The 22,223-nt window shown below is 43.1% G+C and overlaps 1 protein-coding gene across 5 annotated transcripts in view; it reads right to left on the bottom strand.

Annotated features, from left to right (window-relative positions):
• MYO1B (myosin IB) overlaps positions 1–12,703 on the bottom strand; it is a 106,463-nt gene extending 93,760 nt beyond the window's left edge. For 4 of the 5 annotated variants that reach the window (XM_014880925.2, XM_088167796.1, XM_014880928.2 and 1 more), the window contains exon 1: positions 12,044–12,163. The gene's annotated coding sequence lies outside the window, so the exon portion shown is untranslated. Of the gene's footprint in view, positions 1–12,043; positions 12,164–12,628 lie in introns of those variants that run through there. The other variant, XM_088167795.1, reaches the window with a different exon arrangement.
• Positions 12,704–22,223: the final 9,520 nt, after the last annotated feature.

Raw genomic sequence — 22,223 nt, 5'->3', positions numbered from 1 at the left:
TGTCCCTAAAGGAAAGATTAGCAGCATTTCAAAATACCTCCTTCTTCTGTAGGCAGTTGTCAAATCTGTTCTTCCTCCCTTTGGTCTCATATCTAAGCCTTAATTCAATGGAGTGAGAACATTTGCAACATGTTTCCATTCTCAAAAAAATTTTTTTTAAAGTCTGTTCAGTAATCCTTCACAGTTTGATCTGTTTTATGTTGGACAACATGCTTGGGAGGAGAAGTGCTGGGCAGGCTATGTCTTTAAAATGCTTTTATCCACACACTCCCACACCACACAGAGCCTTTTAAAACACAGACTGTTGCATTCACTGCTTGCAGTGCCTGGGATTGCCATCCAGCCAGGCCAGTTGAATCTAAAATCTTCTCGCCCCTCTTGGCCACAAGGATGGCAAATGAAAAATCACAGCATCCCACAGCAGCCACATCATTGGCTATACTGAAACAAGAGTTAATGAGAAGTATGAATAGAAAAGAATGCAGAGAACAGGCAAAACCCCCAAAGACTTGGACAATTAAATGCACACATTCTCCACGGGGGAAATGAAGTAATGCCCTGTTATTGGCATACAGCACCTTACGGAATTGTCCAAGGTTTTCCACATCACCCTCCAGCAGCAGAACAGCAGCAATTGTCAGCAGCTTCCTACAGCTGTGCAGACCTTAGCTCACACTTAGGAGTTTGGTGAGCTGGAACTATCACTGTCTGCAGAGGTGGCTTGGCTTTTTATTTTTTCCTAGGCATTGTAGCAAGAGGACAATGTCCCTGCCATCAAAACTGACACAGAGGTACTCACATATGCTTCAAGCTCTGATCATTTAAAAACAAAAAAACAAAATAAATTTTAAAAAATTAAAAACCCAAGCCCTTGGTTTCACTACAACCAGCTTGCTGTAGAAAATAACCCCCCTTCTTCTTTTATAAGTCTTAACAGAGACAAAGTGCAACATCAGTAATTCAACAGTGGAGTTGAAACTGATTTCATGTTCCAGGTCTGATCCTGAGCCCCTGGCAGGCTGTAATTATGCCTGCCCATCCCTTCCTGGTTTTCTCTGTCCAGGAGCAATCAGCCCACACAGAGTGGGAACATGGACAGGCCACTGCTGCAAAAAGCAGCCAGGGCCACAATGTCATTACTTGAACAAAACAAAGCCAACCACCATCTCGTGCTGCTGCTCATGACTAGCCTAAGCACCAATTTAGCGAGAGGCAGGATTTAAATTTATCCCGTTCTGCTGCCCAGCAAACCTTGTGGCTCAGCAGCTCTGACTGATGCCCCAAAGGTGCAAGTTCAGTGGAGACAGCCTGAGCTGGCTCACCAGGCAGACTGAGGCTTCAGCTGAACTGCTACAATGCCCTTTTCACTCTGAGCTACGCTTCCCGACATCAGAATGTGTGAAAAAAACCTTGATATCATCCAGAGGAAACCCTTGCTTTCCTTCCAGCCCCCTCCCATCTGCCCAGCCACGGTCTGCCAGGAACACCTGCACCTCCCTCCAGCTGTGACTGCTCTGACACATCCATGTCCTGTGGAAAAGAGCATGCACAGAACAGCTCCGTGTTGCAGCCCACTGCTTTTTCCCCCCCGCAAGAAAATGCAGGAACGTGACAGACAAATTGCAGGAAGGAATGTTAATGGATATGGCAACATCAGTAAAAGCACTCAAAGAACTAAAATGCTTCCTCTGACTCTCCATCTTTCCTTTTGGTTTCACCAGTGTCTGAACAGCTTCGGAATTTCTTCCATTCAGTCCCACTGAACACTGAAATCAGTGTTTTCCAAACTGAAAAGGTTTATAATTCGGAGCTTTTGAATTACCTAATGTTTCTCACATCTTACCTACCAAGCAAGAGCTGTTATTTGAAGCCTTGTGCAACCTCTTCTAAATTTCCGTGGGCACTGAACATTACACACGTGTACTGGATTCCTTGAGCACTTAACAACAAACAGCTCTGGTGAATTACAGAAGTAAAATGCGGCATTAGGGGGTGTATTTGTACTGGGACCGCAGGAATGTTTGCATTCAGCATCAGCTAAATGGGAACAGCCCTGTAGCAACATCAGATAGGGGCAGTTTCGCACCACTGGCTGCAATTTAGATGACAGAAGATCTGACCAGAGAATTCCACAGGAGAAACGAATGCTCAGCTGGCCTCTGCTACCAAACGCCACGCGTTTATCTAAAGATTGGGTAATTTTCAAGAAAGAATCAGGCCACTTAAGGTACTGTTGAACAAACAGCTGCAACCAGTGAGGCAATATCATCTTTTAATAGTTTAACAATGGAGACTTAACTGCAGTTTAGGAAAACGATAGTGTGATAATTAGACTGCGTTAGGACCCGTACAAAAATGTTTACTGGGACATCATCTCCTCCTGATGTAAACAGTGGATGAAACTTTCTTCATTAGCAGGACTCAGGTTCTTCATAAATGCAGAAATGAGAGGTTTGGTTGTTGTTGAAGTTCTTTAGGGCTTGTTAGGGGGTATTGGGGTTTTTGTTTTGGTGTGTGGGTGGGGTGTTTTTTATTTTTACATCAGCTTGGTTACAACCCACACTATGCAGTAATCTTCCCTAAACTGAAAGAGATGTCTCTCTTATGCTTCTGTTCATACTATGATGAAACCATTAACAACTCTGGTATCACCAAAAAAGTGCACAGTACCTTACCACAAAACCAAAATCATATGAGCCACGTATGCAGAGGATACAGCTTTGCTCTCCTTCTCTTCCTTAAAAAAGAAAATATACTAATTCAGCAGCCTGAGGAGGTTGTGTTTGCATTTCTCTAAGGCGACTTTCTGTTATTTTTTTCCCACTAGTTTGAATAACATTAGCATGGGTAATACCTGCTCTACGAGACCATGGGGTATATCTATTCTATTATTCCTCCTTTACAGTCCCAGCAGTACATGTCTTCAAATTACTTCTGATAATTATTTTGCAACCACAACACAATAACTGCCACCAGTAATAGCACTCTGGGGCTGATCTATTTCCTAAGTCAACTTTCTGCTTTGCTTTAAGTCATCTGGGTCAGTCATACAGTCGCACCAGGTTTTGGGAAAAACATTTGGGCCTTTAAACATTGCTGAGGCACTCTTCTTTAGCAGCTGTGAAAATATAGTCAAAATATGTCTGCTACTCCATTTTAACCCTGCAAATGTTCCTTTACATTTTGGATTATATTGACAGGCTTCAACGATTATAGGTGTAAAGTGGCCTTTTCTGAAAATGGCTATTCTGGAGTCCTTTTTAATCTTTTTTTCCTTAATTAGTTTAATGGGGAAAACACCTTGGGTATTTTCAATGCATCTAGGTCTTCACTACCAAGGCTATTTAAGTCCAAAATTCTGGTTAAATTCCCACTGAGTTCAGCAGAAACAGGATCCATGGTGGTTTCTTATATTTAGGCTTTTCTTAGTCATTGCCTGACCACAGAGTTTTATAATCATTCCATGTCCACATCTACAGAAGGGGATAAAGTACTCAATAACAAAAAGAGGTCAATTTTTGGCACATACACCTTGCTAAGAGTCCCCTGAATCTTTTTCAAAATAAGGAACAAAATGTGGCTGCAAAGCCAAAAAGTTGTCAAAGGTGCTGCCTTCTCCCCCTAAACTAAAGACTAGATATCAGACTGACAGTGGTCTTTGAACAATAGCTTTTTAAAAATCGTCAATACAGGATATGGACACATAGAAAACCCCCCTCATTCTTTCAGAAAAAAAAAAAATTACTGCTGGATAGCCAAAACTCCACTAAGCATTGGGTGCCCTTTTAAACTGATTACCTTAATCTTTCAAGCTGCCGCTCAAAGTTTTCTGCCAATTTTGGGGGATCCTGCCAAATCCAAAGGTTACATTTGCAGAACAAGGGCACAAAAAACAAGGTAATGTTTATTTATATTAGGGGATCTTCTTTGTTTGCTGTGTGTCACACACCAGTAGCTTGCCACCGCACCAGAGCTTGGGTTCAAAAGAGCTCTCAGTAGCAGATCCTCACAAAACATTTACAATCAGCCCTCCCAAAGTCAAATCACCTCTTTCAGCTGAGGTTTCAGTCCCTCGGGAGCAATCCAGCAATCAGCTGTAATCGAGATCTCTGACTAAAATAGGATTTTTGCTTTCTATTCCACACAAACGCACAGGCAGAAAGCAAGCCTTGCTTTCCTGCAGTCAGCACGGGAACCACACATCCCTGATGCAGGCAAAGGAACTGCTCACGGTGGAGCCACTGGAATAGCTAATTACACTGATTTAAATAAATTATAATAAATCATATAATTCATATCGTTGGTAAGGTAGGTACTGAAAGATGTCCTAATACTAGAGGGTTAAAATACCAGAGTGCACGGCTAATCTTCTGCTCAAATGTTTTGTCGCCTGTTAAGCAGTCGGTGATAAGCCCTGAAGATATGCAGAAAACGAAATAATAGGCCAGGTAACACCACAGCTTCACTCAGCTGCCAACAGCAGGAGGAAAAGCAGCCACAGAAATTCGTCACGACAGTCACTGAACCAGGCTTAAAACCGGTCACAGATGAACACAATCCTAATCAGGAGCTTCAGGAAATCCAGATCCCAGAAGAGGCACTGGTGCCTGTATCTACACAGCATCAAGTCAGCCACAATAACTGAGCATACCCTAACTCCTAGAGCAGCTGGCACTCACAGGTTTCCACAGTTTCCATGCACCCATATCGTTTTCCAAGCAGTAAAAGTCTGGGTAAAGCAAAAATTTCCCTGTCCTTTTCCATTTAAAACAGGAGGAAAAGAAGTTGCCCAAATACCACCCCAAAGATCTTATTCTAGCCCGCTGCAATTTCCCCTCCTGAAAACCTCACTGATGGGGTCCTTGAAATATTTATAAATAAAGTTTGGCATGGTTTTAGCCTAGTACTTTATGAAAGTAAGACAAATCATGCCAGCTGTATATCTCTTGGTCTACACATTACTCTCTCAGACACATCTAATGTTGAATTTCATTCAAAAGGACAGAGTAAAGGACAATGGAACAGCTGACTTTGCACACAAAAGCAGGCAGGAGAGGAGATCTGAGCTCAAGCATTCCATCAGAAACATGGGTTGCAAAGAGAACAAACCCCTCATTAAGTACCACAGAGCAGAAAAATTGGTCTGCAAAATTCCCTAGCTGCAGAAAAAGCTTCAAGTGGAAATTATTACTTCTTTGCAAGTCAATCCATCACAAGAGAAAAACCTGCAGGAAGTCAGACCCAACTAGTCCCATTTCTCCCAGGAGGAGCTGCCAAGGTAAAACTGTAGTGCAAGGTTTCACCCTACCCTTGCCATCACTGTCTATTCTACACATCAATTTCTGCCCAGTAAGACACTGCTATCTTTTAATGAAGGAAGGGAATAAGAGAATTTGGATGCAAGTGTTGCAGGAAGAGGAAGCATTATTTCCCCAAACCCAAGAATAAAAAAAAAAAATCTAGGGGAAGGCAAGGCTTAAATGAATTACATGTACTTAGACAGGTTTGCTTGTCTCAAGCAGTTGACCTATATTTAGTCATTTTCATCCTCAACAGTAATTTTCAGATAGACACCTGAAATTAGAGGATGAAAGTCATCAATTTCTAAACCAAGGCATCTCCAGCTCTTCCTGTGTATTCTATCGTGAGATATTTCAGACAATGGGAGTGGTTCATGAAGTTGTATTTCAACACACGATAATCACTCTTGTCCAGATGTCCATGAAGTTAAAAGCCAGCAGACGGTGTTTTTATTAACAACTAGCACGATAAACAGAGATTTTTCCAAATAAAATACAACACTTCACAGATTTAGAGAGGGACACCTTCTCAAAACATCAATAGAAAGCAAAAAAAAAAAATCAACTCCCTTCCACAGACGGGAAACAGCCGGTCCCATGGCAGGCAAACTCAGCACACACTCACAGCTACTAAGTTTCCCCTCGCTGTGTTTCAGTGAGAACTATCATCTGGCAGTTTTTAGGAAGCAAAAAGTTCTATTCACACAAGATACAGGCAAGCTCCCCGTGTTCCAGAAATCTGTCACAGGGCACGGGGAGCTCCAGCTCTACCCTTGCTTGCCAAAAGATTTTCCAGGGTTTCTCCTGGAGTGAACTTTTTTCCAACAGAACCCTGCACTCTTTGATCACTGAAGGTAATCTCCAGAGCCCTTTTAAGTCCAGCAGCCTGGCAGCCTGTGAGCTGAACAATGGCAATTGTAGCTCTGTCTGTCCTGTGTGCTCCAGACCAGTGCCAAACCCACCACATCCTACAGTCACTACTACACTGCACTGCTCCAGAGGGCCATTTTCCACCCTTCTCCATGAGAAACAGCTCTCATGGTGTGCCCTTATTTCTAGATTAAATGTATTCCTGATCAGCTAATATCCACTGCTTCTTGCTGTTGCTAATGCTGCTGGGGTTTGGTTTTGTTTTCAGATTTAAACGTGTGTTCTCCTTCACAGGGAAGTATTGACAGAGGTTAATTTCAATGGACTTCATTCCAAGTAATGCATAGCCAGTATTGCCTGTTTGCCCCTCTGTTTTCCATCCCCCCTGACCATCCCAATCACCCTTTTCTGCTCCCTCTCCTATCTGAGCCCATCTCGGCCGAGCAGGGTTTACACTAGGCTGTACAGAGGATTCCTGGTACATCATGGCAGCAATATTTCCTCATCACTACCAGGAATATTCCTTCATAGAGGGATTCATTTGCACCCCCTCCACAACTCTTTTTCCTTCTCCAAAGGTTCACGGGGAACTAGCACTCCCCTAGCTTACTCTGCACAACAAATCTCAAGTGCTCCATCAGTCACAGATGTAGGCTGAACACATAAAAGTTAGGAAGGGTCTCCAGACACTCTAGCAGCCATGTGTTTATCTTGTAGGCTTAACTATTCCCAAAAGGAATCTGTCTTTCAACCTCTACCACCTTTCTGCTGCCCTGTCTCCAAGCCTCTCTTGATGAAAAGGTAGAGCAGCTGTTTTTTCTGCTGGAACTTAGACATCCCATCCCTTCACATCAGGTAAGCATGAACTCTGCTAGGAGAAGCTTTCTTCTCAGCCCTCAAACACGAAGCTCTAGCCAAGCTATTAAGTGGACAGTGAAGTGGTTCCCAGAATCCCAGCAAAAATGGGACCTCTTCATCTCTTCACCAGTGTCTCTATGTTAAGTTGGTTATTTGCTTCCATAGAGGAACAGTGGAGAGGATTAATAGCAACTCACTCCCTTTAACAGCTCTCCTAAAAGCAGTGCTGACTTCTCACTACAGTGCCATCCACAGTCCTTATGCAATAAGGATACCTCTGCCCTAAAAGGATACCCTTAATTGTGCTTCAAATTGTTTTAACACAAAGGCATTAGAACACAGAGAGTAAGTGTAACTTCCTTTGCTGGTGTTTTCCCAAGATACAGAATTCAACACTTCATCACCCAGCAGTTTCCTCATTTCTGAGGTGCACATTCTCAAAGGTTACTGGCAAGGATTTAAGCACAGCATCAGGACACTGAATATGCTCCATCGTGCATAAAAACTGGTGATTACCTTAAGGCCCAGTCTTCTCGAAGATCTTCAAACATCAGTATACTCTTGTAGACAAAAGCAGAACAGACTCCATAAAGAAAATGCATATAAAAGAGTAGAAACTTTTCGGGATGTGACGAAACATTTCAGGATGTCACGGCTCACTACCTGTTTTTCTTTCCCTTGTAGCAAAGCCTACAGTCTAATTATTCGTATTTGTAACTTTGCAATTCAAAGTACCCCCAGTAGCACTTTAGAGTGTAGAAACTATGAAAATTATAGAATATTACAGAAAAAGAAGCATAAAGCAAACAGCAAGAGAGCTGACATACAAAGCATATTTGTGGGCCCAGGAAACTTGTACCAGTGCTGACCAGGCTGTGGTGACAGATTTTTAAAAACTGGTTTCTGCTTACAGGAGGGAAAAATGAGTCTTTCGTTGCTGCCTCCATTTAGAAAACACAACAAGCACTTCTGATAGTACATCACCCACCAACCCTTCTGTTACTCAGCACCTCTTCCTCACAGTGATCTCCTCTTTTTCTCCTTGATATGTGCTCTTACTTTCCTCCTGGTGTCTTTTTCTCTCATGGTCCTCCTGCCCAACAACATAAAGATTTCTGAGATACAAGACCCTTGGAAGGGCTGCTGCCTCTCCAAGACAGGGACAACAAAGGAAAAGTTCAGTAGTACACCCATACTGAAGAAGCAATTCCAAGGCAGCATTCCAAAGAGCCTGAGACGAGGCAATTACCTGAGCCCAGGATACACCCACTCCCCACCTCTGCAAAGGAAAGGAAATCTTAGTGACAGTAAACATTTCTTGTCCTTACTCCTTGGGACTCTGGATACTTGGATCTCTTATCTTGATCCTTCAGTTTGTTTGCTGCAGTGTTCAATCTGGTCACCTAGGCTGGAAACCACCTCTCAATTGCTTTCCTCCCAAAAGCTGGAACACTGGAAAAAAGATGTTGTTCTGGCCTCTGGGGTCCATTACTCCTGCTTTACTAACTCCATAGAAGAAGTCCCCAACCAGTTTGCACCTGGAAAGGGGACTTGATAATTCTTTGCCTCAGAAACTGTATTTTTAAGCATTTTCCCACTGAAACTCTCTCATCACCACAGTGATTTCACTATCAGACTTAAAATATATATCAAGAAATGGATACAAGTTTACTTGGTGATACCAAATGGGAAATTTCCCAGTGAAATGGAGTTGGGAGAGGCAAAAAGATTAATTTTCTGTACAGTTTTCTCTAGAAGCTATGCCACTGTCAGGAAACAAAAAACCAAACCAAAAAAAAAAAAAGAGATCCTGGTCTCCACACTATTTAGAACCAAAATCTGGTGCAACACACACCAAAAGACCAAAGCTTTCCCAAACCACAAGCAAACTGGGGCACAACTGCAAAGGATGAATGTTTTGAGACCAATGCTCAAACACACCAGGAAAGATTCACAAAACGACCCTTGCTGCAGTTCCAGTATCCTCTTTAACAGCGACTTCACAGCATATGACAAAGAGTTGCAGAGATTTCCACTATCCCATCAGCACAAAATTAAAATGCTTAACTTTTGGGAGAGTTGTGGGTTTTGGGGCTTTTTTTTTCATTCTGGGAACTGCAAAACAGAAGAAAATTAATGTTTTTCTTTGCTGTTTCTTTATGACAAAGCATGCCTTGATGTTAGCTTATACACCAGAAATCAGGCTCTGGTTTCCTTCTTTTTTGGAGGATATGAATGGAGAGGTTACATAAGGGTGTAACAAGAGCTGCTACTTCCTTTCCCAGTTGAAGAGAAAAAGCTGGAGATCAAGTTACAGACTCCAGGGCTGGTCATTGCTACTTCAATCTTCCTAAAATTTTTGCCAGTCGTCCCACAACAAACAGAAGATGATACTTAGAAGGCTCTGAGAATTTAACAGACTAACAGCATAGCTATAAGGGAGGGAAAAACCCTTTATTTTTGTCTTTCATCAAACTCAGGAAATTCCCCAAGCTTGATGCATTCAGTCACTCAAATCACCACTTTCCATTTCAGTTCGCTGTTCATTAGTACAGTAAAAAAAAAATGAATTAAATACAGGGTAAGAGTTATAGTCCAGTACATGAGCTGTGCTAAATAAGCTCAGCAGTCTGAAAGGGCACTGAACTTTGGTGGGTATGTCAGCATTTGTCCCAGCTCTGACCACACAAGGCAAATGAAAGGAGGAAGCAATGTCCAGCTTGGCCCACACTAGAACTAAGCTTTTCTCCAAACCATTCCACTGGCACTTTCTTCACCTTCCTCTCCAATTCCCAAGCCACTGCTACTACTGCTGCTGAAGGAAGATGAGATCAGACTCCAGCATGAGGAATTTCTGTTCCCACAGAGCTCAGGGAAACCAGATGATCTCAGAGAATCATGTGAAGCAAGACCCTGACACTTCCATGAGGCAGAGTATCTCCAGTATGTTGCCAGCAGTTTCTTAAGAGTGCACAGTGGGAAAAATTAATGGTTTTGCTTATGTTTCCAATTGCTCTCTCCCACTTCCTCTCCTCATCTGCCTTTTATTTTCCCTTCTCCCAGAAGCACTAGTAGGCTTGCAATGTACATTTGCCCTTCTAAAGGCAATTACACCAAGTCTTGCACAATGCCTGAAAGGGCTAACACAGCAGAGCTAAACTATCGGCCCCTGGCATCATTTCCACACAGAGATCCTCCCTACAGGTGTGATTTAACGAGGTCTCCTACCAAAAAAAAGGGAAAAAAAAAAAAAAAAAAGAAAGAAGGAAAGTAAAAAGGCAAGCTTCTGTGATTTAAGAATTTAAGATGCTTTCATGAGTTCTTCCACCTTCACTTTGCTGAGCACTCAGTCTGTCCGTGGTGCTCATGAGGAGCCAGAAGCCTTTTAGATATCCAACACCACACTGATGTTTCAGAAACATCCTGAGGATATGGAAGAACTTGTGGCAACCTAGCACGCCAGTAACTGCTACGAGCCAACATAAGCAGTGACCACTTTATGTTACTTTGGGAAGAATGGGAATGCTCCAACCCTTACACCTTCACACAAAATTAAGCCAGAGGCAGCACATTGCTAAGCACTAAACTGAAGACATTCTAAAACTCAGGCCTGAGACAACTGGAAATAAAAGCACATAATGAGAAGAACGTCATTACCTTTCATATGTTTAAAAGCAGCCAAGGACTGAGCTTAACTTTAACAGATGGGTTGGACTATTTCTGTCCTCTAACACTGCACGCTTTTGGGGAAAGCCTTGTTTTTGACACAGGGCTTGACAAAGTGATGATTCATCCAGGGAAGGATGGGCAGCTTGTTGCCAGCCTTAATTCACAATTAACAATGGGACAGACGGATATGGAAGGCTCATGATTCGACACAAAAATCGCAAAGTCAGGAGTTTTACCTGACCTTTATGCCAGTGGTCATTTCCAAGCTGGATATATTTTAGATAGTTTCTCTGACATAAATTTTAAGAGTAGTTAGCTTTTATTTTATTACTGTCACGTTTATCCCTCAGAACAGTGGTCCTGACTAAGTACATAGCAACTGATTTAATGACACGGTCTGAAATCTCAAAGCTTTCAATTACTCGAAAAAGCAAGCAGCACGTGTGAGCACAGAGGCACCGTGGGCACGGCGAGCGAGCACTGGACCACCTGGTGACTGCACGGCCAGCCCCACTCCCTGCGCCAGGAGTGCTTCCATGCCCTGCTAGCCAGGCCATTGTTTTCCAGCGGGGAGTCTGGCCACTGCGAGGAACAAAGGGATGCCCTTCCCAAAACACAGATGTCCCACACCGAATCCCAACAGCCTCCATGGGCGCAGACTGGCGGTCTTCCTTGGGAGGCTACACCGACCCGTCCCCTCCCTCGGGGAAGTTCTCTGGGACATTGACCCTGCCCTGGAGAGCCCTTCCTCAAGTCTCCTCTCCAAGTGTTACCCGACAGCAGAATCCATCATCCTGCTCCAAGTTACCAGCACTCTTCCCACAGCTCCCCCGAGCCCCACAGCCGAACCCGTTCTTTTGAATTCAAGCAAAGCCGCGCACACAGGGTAATTATTTCAGACAAGAAGAAACAGATGCCACGCTCTCTTCGCAGAAAGAGCACGCACGCACAGACACACACACACACACAGACACAGAGACACACTCGTACTTAGGGAGCGAGCCCCGGACCGTCCCAGCGTGTGTGCGCTCCGTGTTCACGCCTCAGTGAAGCTGTCCCAGCCCCGCTGCCATCCAGCACACGCTCCCCGCAGCCACACGCACGCAGACCGTCCCGGAGCCGCACTTCTGAGCGGGGCACGGGCGCGCAGGAGGAGCCGGGGCTGCCGCGCTCGGCACCCGCACCCAGCCCCGCCGCCCCCTCCTCCACACCACCGCCCCAGCCCCATCCCTTTCCCTATCCCTTTCTCCATCCCTTTTCCCCAAGCCTGCAGCGTGTCCCGCGCGGGTGCCGCGAAACAAAGGGAGCCGTGCGGGCCGGGAGTGCCGGGGGAGCTGGAGCTGTACCTCTGCCTCCGAAGGGCGCTGCCGCCGTGCCGCCACCGCCCGCCCCGAGCCGCCGGCGGACGCTGCCCTGCCCAGGAGCCGGGGAGCGGAGCGGAGCCAGCGGGGCTCAGCCCCGGCCCCTCCCCGCCCGCCCGACAGGGGCGGAGGCGGCACCGCCCGCACGGCCCGGGCCCGCAGCGCCGCCCGGCGGGCACCGCTGCCCGTGTGGGGTCCGGGCTGCACCGACATCCCGGCGCTGTACCCGCTCCCGGGGCTGCACCGACACCCCGGGCTGCACCCGCTCCCGGGGCTGTACCGAATCCCGCACTCCACTGACATCCCGGGGCTGTACCGACGCTCCTGGGGCTGCACCGAACCCCGCACTGCACTAGCTCCCGGTGCTGTACCGACACCCCGGGCTGTACCGAATCCTGCACTGCACCGACACCCCTGGGCTGCACCGACACCCCGCACTCCAGCGACGCTCCCGGGGCTGCACCGCTCCCCGCACCGCACCCGCTCCCGGGGCTGCACTGAACCCCCAGGGTTGCACCGACCCCGGCCCTGCACCGAACCCCGCGATCCCCGGGCCGCCGCCCTCCTCACCTGGTGTCCCGCTCTTCAGACCCGCCTGCTCTGCACTTCTCCTGTTCGTTTCTTTCACCCTCACCTTGAGCCGCCGAAAGCTAAGCAAAAAGAGGAATTGGCGTGTTTTGGTGTGACACCCAACATCTCCCACTCGGTCTCTGCAATAACGTTTCCAGGAGTTCCTCAACTGTGTGTAAGCGCCCGAAAGTATTTACAGCAAGCTTTGACATAACATAGCTTATCTGCCCAATCCTGCCCCTGATAAGCGCATTCCATCAGGAATGGAGAGCGACTGCCCCATTCTGTGAAAATAGGGGCAAAAATAAAAAGCCCTTAAGGGCTCATATTGTGTTTCTGGGACTGAGGGCAAGGAACGAAGGATTCTCGCCACCCCCGTGAAGACTCTCCATTCACAGATGAGATGGAGAATGTAGGTCTGACTATTACACTGACACACCTTCCGGCGAAATACCCCGTGTGAAAAGTTTTACTGCTGGTGCTGTTTTTCCTAAGAAACCACTTAGAGCATTTTGTTACTTTCTCATGTTTGCAAGCGGGCTTTTCCCAAGCTGGGTTGTTTTTAAACAGCAATAAGCTTCCATTCAACCTCAAGCTAAACCTAGATTTGCTAGATAACAGTGAGAAGAGGATCTGACCTACAGAAGCACAACCAGAACTCTTTAGTATGTGGAAGAAATCCAGCTTATATCACGAGATTCAGTGCGATCAGAACTGCACAGTGAAGATGCAAAATGCATTCTAAAATCCTTCCTCATTAAAGCACTTCAGATGTTTCAAAGTCAATGCTACGTTTTCAGATACACATCTCCTTGGTAGTCCTTCTGTTTATAGAAAGAGAACGTGTTCTCACACAATTTTCAAATGTGTAACTCTAGAAGTGTTGGAGACAGCTCTCAGATGAATCCCAGGAACCAGAGCCTTGAAGCCCTGCTGGTACACAGACTCATCACTGTTTTATTATTTTCAGCACAGACGCTTAGCTCCTAAGATTTGTCTTGCCCTTAATTTTTTATGTCTGTGAAATTAATTGCTGCTTTTATTAGAAGTGGTCAAAAACTACTTCAACAAAATATTTTTCCTGCTGAAGAGCTGAGGGCTTGGTCAAAACTCAGGAGTATGGAAGCAGTGACAGCCTGATGCAGGTATTCTCAGGAGGGTAATTTAGCTTTGGGGTAGTCTGAGAGAGGCACAGGCAAGAGCCATTCCTGAGCAGCACCAGGACCCTCTTTTTTCACCTCTTTCTTGCTTCAGGTAAGTGCTTTGCTCATGACTCAACTTATTTCTGGGAGATAGTTATTGCATTCTTTCCCAAATAACAAAGGGAAATAATAACATAATAACGATAAAAAAGCAATTTCCTTTTTCTCCAAATCTAAATGAAAATTAAATTCAAGTTTCAGTAAGGAAAGAAACTACTGTCCAGTCAAAACTATCTACAACACACACAAAACAAAAAGAAACAAGACAATGACTTCAAGCATTTCACTGAGAAAGTACATAATTCAATTTAACACATTAAAATTATCATAAGCCGTTCCCATGGCACTGAAATACAAATTTTTTTACCTCAGAGGTTAAAATTCTCCATTTGATCCAAAGAGAAGGGTCACAGGGGAATAAATCAGTGCAGCTTTCCTTCCATGGTCCTACCATAGTGCTTCAAAGGAATAACACTGGCTGCTTCTCAGGTGCACTCTTCATGCCTATTTCATGTTTGGATTCCTGTAAATTTAACTTCCATCCGTGACTGCTGGTGATACTTGGTAGCATTTATAACCCAGATAATATTAACACTATTATATTCTATAATAATATAATATCTTCATGAAGTTGCCTTGTCCTCCAGGAAACAAACCAAAATTATCAAGAGTTTTTCCCAGCCTCCCAGGCCCCATTCCCTGCCTTGTTTCAGGTTTGTGTGAAAGAAGATATCTCGTTATCCATCCTTATTCTGAGAAAATTTTCCAATTTCACTATAAAATGTGAATTAGCAGCCTGTCACTGTATCTTATAGTCTTTGCTTTGTAGAGCAAACAAAGGAAGAAATATAGGTCCCAAAACCTGTGTTCTTTCCCTAAAGCAAGTTAGTGCAATACAAAGAGTATCCAATTCAATCTAGAATATTTTTCATTTTACTATATCTACTGGAGTACATATTTACCACTGAAACAATCTGCAGTAAATAATATATATTTTTTTAAAAATCTATAATAGACTAAAAGACATGCCTGGTCACAGATGATCAGTTAGACACCAAGAATTATTTTCTGTAAGGTATGGCTCATTTCTCATAGCCAAATATTATATCCTGGGCCATATAAGAGATCAGGGATGATCAGTATTCAGCATGCATTCAGGTCTCTCTCAAACACGAGGTATAACCTGGAGGATATTTAAGGGGAATTTCCAACTACTGAATCATTAAATATGCTTTCTTTAGCACACAGATGCCACCCTGAAGGGGCACAGGCAGAGGCTTTGTTCACCAAAAGCCTACAGCCACTTCAGAGAAGAAAATGGCAATGTGTCTGCATCCCTATTTTGCAGGTCCTGCATCACAATTTACCAAAAAGCTGTGACAGACATCCGTGTACATTAGAGCCGTTTAAGAACTGCTTATTTACAAATGACCTCTTTTTTTTTTCTTCTTTTTCTTAATGTTTCCACAGGGCGAATTACAGTTTCTTGATTGCAGCCTTAAAGCCTACACTTCACAAGGCAAGAAAACAAAACCCAGTGTGAAACTGGCTGTTGCTGAGACTGAAAGGGCCAAGCTGTGGAGATTTAGGCTATGGTTTAACCTGACAAACCGTGAATCAAACACACAACAGCCCTTGGAGTGGCCTCTGGCAGTCCCTGGCAATCAGAACAGCAGTAGCCAGTGGCTGGAAGCACCTCCTATCCTAGCCAACCTTGCCAGGAAGAGAGGCAAAGAACAGCTGACCCAGCCTCTTCAGAGAGCAAAACTATTGTGAACTGCAATTTGCACAGCCTGGCAGGATTTGCAGCAAGGCAGGAGAGGAATCTAGTCCCAGCTCATGGTGCTAGGATGAGGATAGCTCACCAGAAATACAGAGACACCTGATGGTATCAATTAAAACTGGAAGGGAGGTTTCTCCAATGCATTGAGTATTTAAATACCAGAATTAACAAATCAGTACTTAAGACAAGTATTATAATTTATAACTTAAAATTAGTTTGCAATAGCTAAAAAGAAAAGAAAAATCTATCAACCCTTGTTTTCCTTAATCCTTCTTTCATACAGAAGGACATTTACTGATTGACATGATTTTATTTTTTCATATTTCTTTAGATATACAATTTTCATATATGGAGAGATTAACTAGGCATGATCAGCTTTTTTCCTATTCATAAATGAAGAAATTGAGTCAGCAAGAACAACTCAACCAAAAAAACCCATAAATACATCACTTCCTTGATAGAGTGGAAAACAGTTTAGATGTCCATGTTTCTAACCCCATTCTTAGCCACAAGGGCATGCTTAGCCATTTTTCCTATCCTCAGTGAGAAAATGCTTCATGTTCATAAAATGTGGCAGCTAGACCTCTTTTCTAAGTGTACCAGGAGTTGTGGGAATATACTTTACAGTAGTTAGAACACTTTTCTACTTCAGGCAAAAAAAAAAACCCCAGTACTCATAAAACAACAGAAAATTTTACTCTAAGACTGAGCAGGAGATTTAACAATAATAGCCTCTGGACTAGACCTAGAATTTAAGAGAAGAGGTCACTTCAGGGGAGGTTTTACCTTGTGTTTTAGGATTAAGCACAGGATCTGAGAAGCAGTGTTCATTTAGTAATTCTGCTTTTCAGTTCAAGACTAAGTAGACCCAGTAAAATTAAGACAAACAAGCACACAAAGAAAAATACAATCATGAGAGCTGCAAGAACCTTCTAAACTGCCATCTTGCTAATTCTGCAAACTTGGAACATATTTCAAGAATTCAAGGAAGAATCTGACCAGAGCTAAGTCCTGAAATTGCAGACTAGCTGAGTCCTGAAATTGCAGACTTCCTAAGTAATATTTCCCCACTCTCCCAAAGGATTTTATCATTGATGTTACAGAAGAGGAGAAATTCTAGGATTTTTCCTAGTAGAACAAATTAATCTTTTCTCCCTCTGCAAAAGAAGTATTTTTGAGACATAACTGCATGCATCCCTTCACAAGTATCCCCTCAAGCAAGTCAAAGAAACTATAATTAGGAAAGGGAAAGGCCCAGTGTCCTGTGAGATCCAAAAGTTCATGTCAGATCATTCAGCATGTTAAGTGGCAAGAGAAAAATCTTCAGTTTGAATCCACACAGCACCAGGGAAATGTCTCTTCTTGAAAACAAAATTACCCAACACAAAGGCATTGAAATTGAACTGTAGGTATATGCAAGTTTACTTTTAGAATAAACCCAAGGATATTTTATAATACTACATCTCTCGTGTCTCATACTGAGGTGTAACAAGTTGCAAGTGTCTGGGAATGACCATCCCTGTGTGATAGTGTGAAATGATGTGAAACTCTCTTGAGGAGTCATGCTTTCTTATTATTTTTCCCACTATTTAAAACTGGTCTGCAATTTCCACTAGAAATTTTCAAATGCAAACCCACTTCTCACATAAGTAATTTACAGAAGATGGTGTTAAAAAAGGAGTTCCACAACTTTAGCCAACAGAAGTTGAAAAGAGAATGACTTTTTAAGAGGTCTCATCCTAAATACTAATACTGAACAGTGTCCAGGCAGTTTACAGACAAAGAAGTTATGATGTATTTGTTTTCTTTAATGTATGATTCCCTCCTCTGTGTGATTTTTCTAAAGAAGGGTTTAAAAAGGAGCTGACTATGCAAGTTTTAAGCTGTGGACCCTTTTTGAGTCCAAGCAAAAGTGCAGACAGATGACAATTCAGCCAGGCTCTTTGCTGGCTGTGCACCAGTCTATAAATGGCAGCAATGATGGAAGCAGTAGGATTAAGAAAGAGAATCACAGCATGGAAAAATCAATGGCTAAAGAACTTCAAAATTAAAAGTTTCTGGAAGTTCCTTCTTACTAATTCTGCAAACCTGAGAGCCTTCCACTTCCCTTGCCAGCTAAAGAAGAGAGACCAGCTTACCTAGGGCACGTAAGAACAATTATTTCTTCCACCTAAATGGCAAGAAATGCCCATGAAAGGTAACTCGGCTGTGAGGGATGTGACTGCACATGCCAGGCAGATGTTGCCAGCCCCAGAGCTCTTCCTATGCTCCCCAAATGTGAGCTCCTCACTGGGGATTATGCATGCCTTATATGCGGGCAGAGAGCAATTCCTTTGTTCTCCAGCTTTATTACAGCAGAGTGAACTCTTTAGGGGTGCAAATTTTTGCCAAGAAGCAGCAAATTAATAACATGTGTATGTGGTGTGTTTCTGCTTCCATCACAGGTGAAGGCAGTGCTTGTAAGAGATGTTTTCAGCTTTCCTGAAGCAAGGATCTTGAACCCAGCCCAGCCAGAACCAACTGCAGTTCTGCTGAAAGAAGAGAGGAAACAGAGATGGAAATGCTTCCTCATCAATGCTGCTACAGAGCTGTTCCACTGCCTGTTTGAATCCAAGAATATACTTTATTAAATGTCACCAGCTTAAACAGTCTCCCTCTGTAAAAAGTGTAATTTATAGGAGCATTTCCATTGGTTCACTGATTGTGCATGATTTAGCTATTCTGTGATTATTGTTCTGTGAAACTTACAGATTCTCATTCTCACATTATTATCAACTTCTGTGTATTTATGGTGTTTGGTCCTATGCATGCCCTGTCCTGTAATATGTATTACAAACCATTTGCTTTCATAGATCACCTCAATAAATGATTGCAGCCTTTCTGTTCTTCAAAACATTCACTTTATTTCCTATTCACTTATTAAGAAATGTCTTTATTGTGCAAGTAATAAACCAATTTACCATTTACCTCCAATACTGGTTTAACTAAAAAGACCCTGCTACTTCTCAAAGGGCTGCAGTGAAGTTCCTAAACTGTGTTTATGTTTAAGTGCTATTCCTTAATGCATGCTAATTTGAAGCAGAAGAATTGGCCTGATTCAGGCTTTGAACAGAAAATGCTCTCTGTAAAATCCACAATAACTGCTTAACAAAAATTACTGCTTTTTTCCTCAAATGGATGCACAGGTTTGGGGCTGACAATGCCACAAAAGCCCGGGGTATTGTGCCCACTTCCAATATGGGGAAAAAAGGTGAAGAGAGAAGAACATAAACTAGAACTTCAATCCAAGACATTTTGGGACTATTACCCAGCAGACCACAACAGGTCTTAAGGTCACATTTCACATGCATATATAAAGATATTTCTAACTGACACTTACCAAACAATCAGTCTGGCTACTTGCTTTAGAGGGTCCTGAACAAGTATTAATTGAAACCATCTGTAGGACACGCTATCTCTGAAGTAACTAGAGATGTTCAGCTGACTTTGGACTAAATTACCCAACAGCTTCCACACAGAAAAAGCACATTCATGAAAGTGATTTACTGTTTTAATATAACACACACAACTATAAAGGGCTCAACCATGACCCTATGGTTTCTATGATTATTCTCTTTAGGAAAGCGTAGCTGAGAGAGAAAATAGCTAAAAGCTGCCTGCTCTTCTGCATAATTTGTCCATGAGCCCTGAAGCTCCTGCTTAAGGGATGAATTAGTTTGTTTGCCTTAAAAAAAAAAGGCAGTGGGAGTCCTGAGGGAATGAGATGATAAACAAACCATTCCTCCCACATGTCACCCATCCCAGTGAGAGTCAGATGCAATGCACTGAGAGCACAAGGATTCTTCCTGCCATACATTTTATAAATATTGGGAAACTGATGGGGAAACAGTGCCTTCTCCTCTTACCCAACCCATTTACTTAATACAAGAATAATAATAAGTTTCCAGACTGGTCAAAATTCCTTGCTGCACTGCTCCATATCTAGCAAGGGAGATTGTGTGATCTGGTGAAAGGATAGCTAAAATACATTTGTCTCATTGGAAGAATTAGGGATGGTATCTACATCAAGATAGCATAGCAGAAAAGATAGCAAAGTCTCCAAAAGGCTGGAATCTTTACTGCAAACAAAGCTGGTAGACTTCAGTAAAGCTACGTAGGCAATAATGAATGGTTTTGACTGTAGGGAGAAAAATGAGTGGCTCGAGTCCAGGAACTGTCCCAGCCTACAGAGAGAACTAGGTCTGTAGGAGATCCTTATTCAGCACGTTTCCTACAAAAGACATTAATTTACATTTTCTTGTTTAAAGAACAGATAACTTCTCCATGTGAGAAATTCCAGCCACCAGGGGCTCAGAGGAATGAACGAGCACTGCACAGGCCACTGCACATTTCATACAAACACTCACCAACTGCTGCCACTTGCAGATTTCAAAGCTCACAAAGAAAATTGCCTTTTTTTTTCCCCCAGAGCAGTAACCAGGGTATCAACCCTGATTACTTCACAGCTGCTCACCCTTAGTGCAGTTTGAGAGGCAAGAGGCCTTAATCAAGCAAGGAAGGATTTCTTTTAAAGGCTATCAATGTTAATGAACAACTCAGTCTTCTTTAAACGTCCACACTGTGATATGGGCAAGTGTCTCAGTTTATCATGTCCTCAATCTTTTGAACAGCCAGATTTTATTTGCTAAGCATTGATCAGCCCAGAAGGAATGAGCTTATCCCGAGTGGCAGTGGCTGGACTTGAATTCTGGACTTTAGATTGCAAAATGTTCAGGATTTGATGCAATTCTGCCACAGCCAGCTATGCTGAGTTGTGGGCTGTCTTTGTAAACCCAGAGGCTAAAGGAAGCTGTCCTGGAGTCTTCTTGGAAAACAGAAAGGCATATCCTCACCCTGAAAGCCTTGTGTATCTAAAAGCTAAAGAGAGATGCTGAAGCTTTGTGCCAAAGGTAACAAGTCAAACACAACTGGATGTACTGATTTGCTATTTCTTGTTCATGCTCGGAGAGGGCATTCCGAATTAAAAGCCATACTGAAAGACAGAAAGCAAATATCACATCAGTTTTAAAACCAAACCCTTCAGAAAACTAGTCCCTTCATCTCATTTATGAGGTGAATTTATACAGGTTCGTTTTATCCTTTGATTAGTTATTTTATTGTCTTTTGATTATGCCAGGTGTCTACAGCTGCAGTATTGGTAGAAAAAGCATACAGGTGTTTAATTTAAAATAAAAAGGCTTTTGTGCAATATTTTAATAACGAAACTATTTCTGCTAGCATTACATTTTTATGAAGCCTTTTGAACTTAGGCTTTTCATATCTATTGGTTTAGCTGATACAGTGAAATATCTCCTGCAAAATTATTATAGCCCTGCATAATTACCAGTCTACTAAAGGAAGGCCTTTCAAATTCTTACTCGCTGACCTGTTGAGTGCCCTTTTGCACAACAGCCCCTCATGAATGTATTAATCATGGACACATCACTGTTGGAACATTCAATATGTTACACTGGAGCTTCCCACTCCTCCCCTCAAGGCAGAATCCTTTCTTACTGCTCTGGCTCACACAGCATCTGTATTACTCATTTTTGCAGTAATACTGCAGTTTAATCTTTGAAGCTTTTCAAAAAGGGCTGCAACTGAAAAATTTGCGTGGAAAGGGGTATGAAACAGCAATTAATGTGTTCAGCAATTTGTAGAAACAAACCTCTATCTCTGCAAGCAAGATTCAACTAATTAGTGGGCAAGTGCACTCCTACTTGCCAGTGATACTCAAGCTACTTCTGCAGCCTGTTATCCTTCTTGCTTTTTCAGTCTTCACTCCAGACAAACTTTTAGGAAATTTGGTAGAATTCCTACTCGGCGAATAAGCTGCTTTCTGCAAATCATGCACTTACCCTGGAGCTTTGCAAGTATCAGGTGATGAAGGACATCACCTTTTAGCTTGATCCTGTGGCTGCATTAACACTTCCTCAGGAAAGCCTGGGTTTTTTTTATGATGCTCTTCCTATCTGCCACCACTCCAAACACAAGAAGCTCAGATTCCAAGCTACTCACAGAAAGATGTGATGGAAGCGTGATCATTACCATAATCATCCCTTGTCCACGTTACGTGGATATTTTAAAACAGACACATGTTCCGGGGTGTTCTGTTTAGAACAATTTCATCTCTGTACTTCAGAAAAAGCATATAGCAAGGCCAACTTCCTGAAGCCCAAGCACAGTGCAGGGTCATGCCACTGCTTCATACAGGATTAAATTCACCACCACACTGTTATCCAACAATAGAACACCGAGTTACCACTGAAATAGCAAATTTTTCCTTTAGGACACACAGCTCCTCTGTCCCCTTTAGCAGAAGACCATGGCACAGCTGACAAAACTGCTTCCCTCAACTTGCATTTTCCCATAGTATTCACAGAAATAAAGCTGGGGAAAAAAATGAAGGAAAGGAAGAGCATCCCTTTTTCCAGATGCCAGCTAAACTTGTAAACTTAGAGAATACAGCTCCAGCAGCTGGAACTCTGGCTGGGAGCCCCAGACTGACTTTTGAACAACCTTTGATAGGGCCAAGAGCACAGTCCGGGTGCAATGGAGCATAACCAGGATT

This window comes from Sturnus vulgaris, chromosome 7 (assembly GCF_052056855.1).
Source record: "Sturnus vulgaris isolate bStuVul1 chromosome 7, bStuVul1.hap1, whole genome shotgun sequence".
In the NCBI taxonomy this organism is placed as follows: Eukaryota; Metazoa; Chordata; class Aves; order Passeriformes; family Sturnidae; genus Sturnus; species Sturnus vulgaris.
Note: the sequence above shows the minus strand (reverse complement) of the source record. Positions and strands in the feature narration are given on the sequence as shown.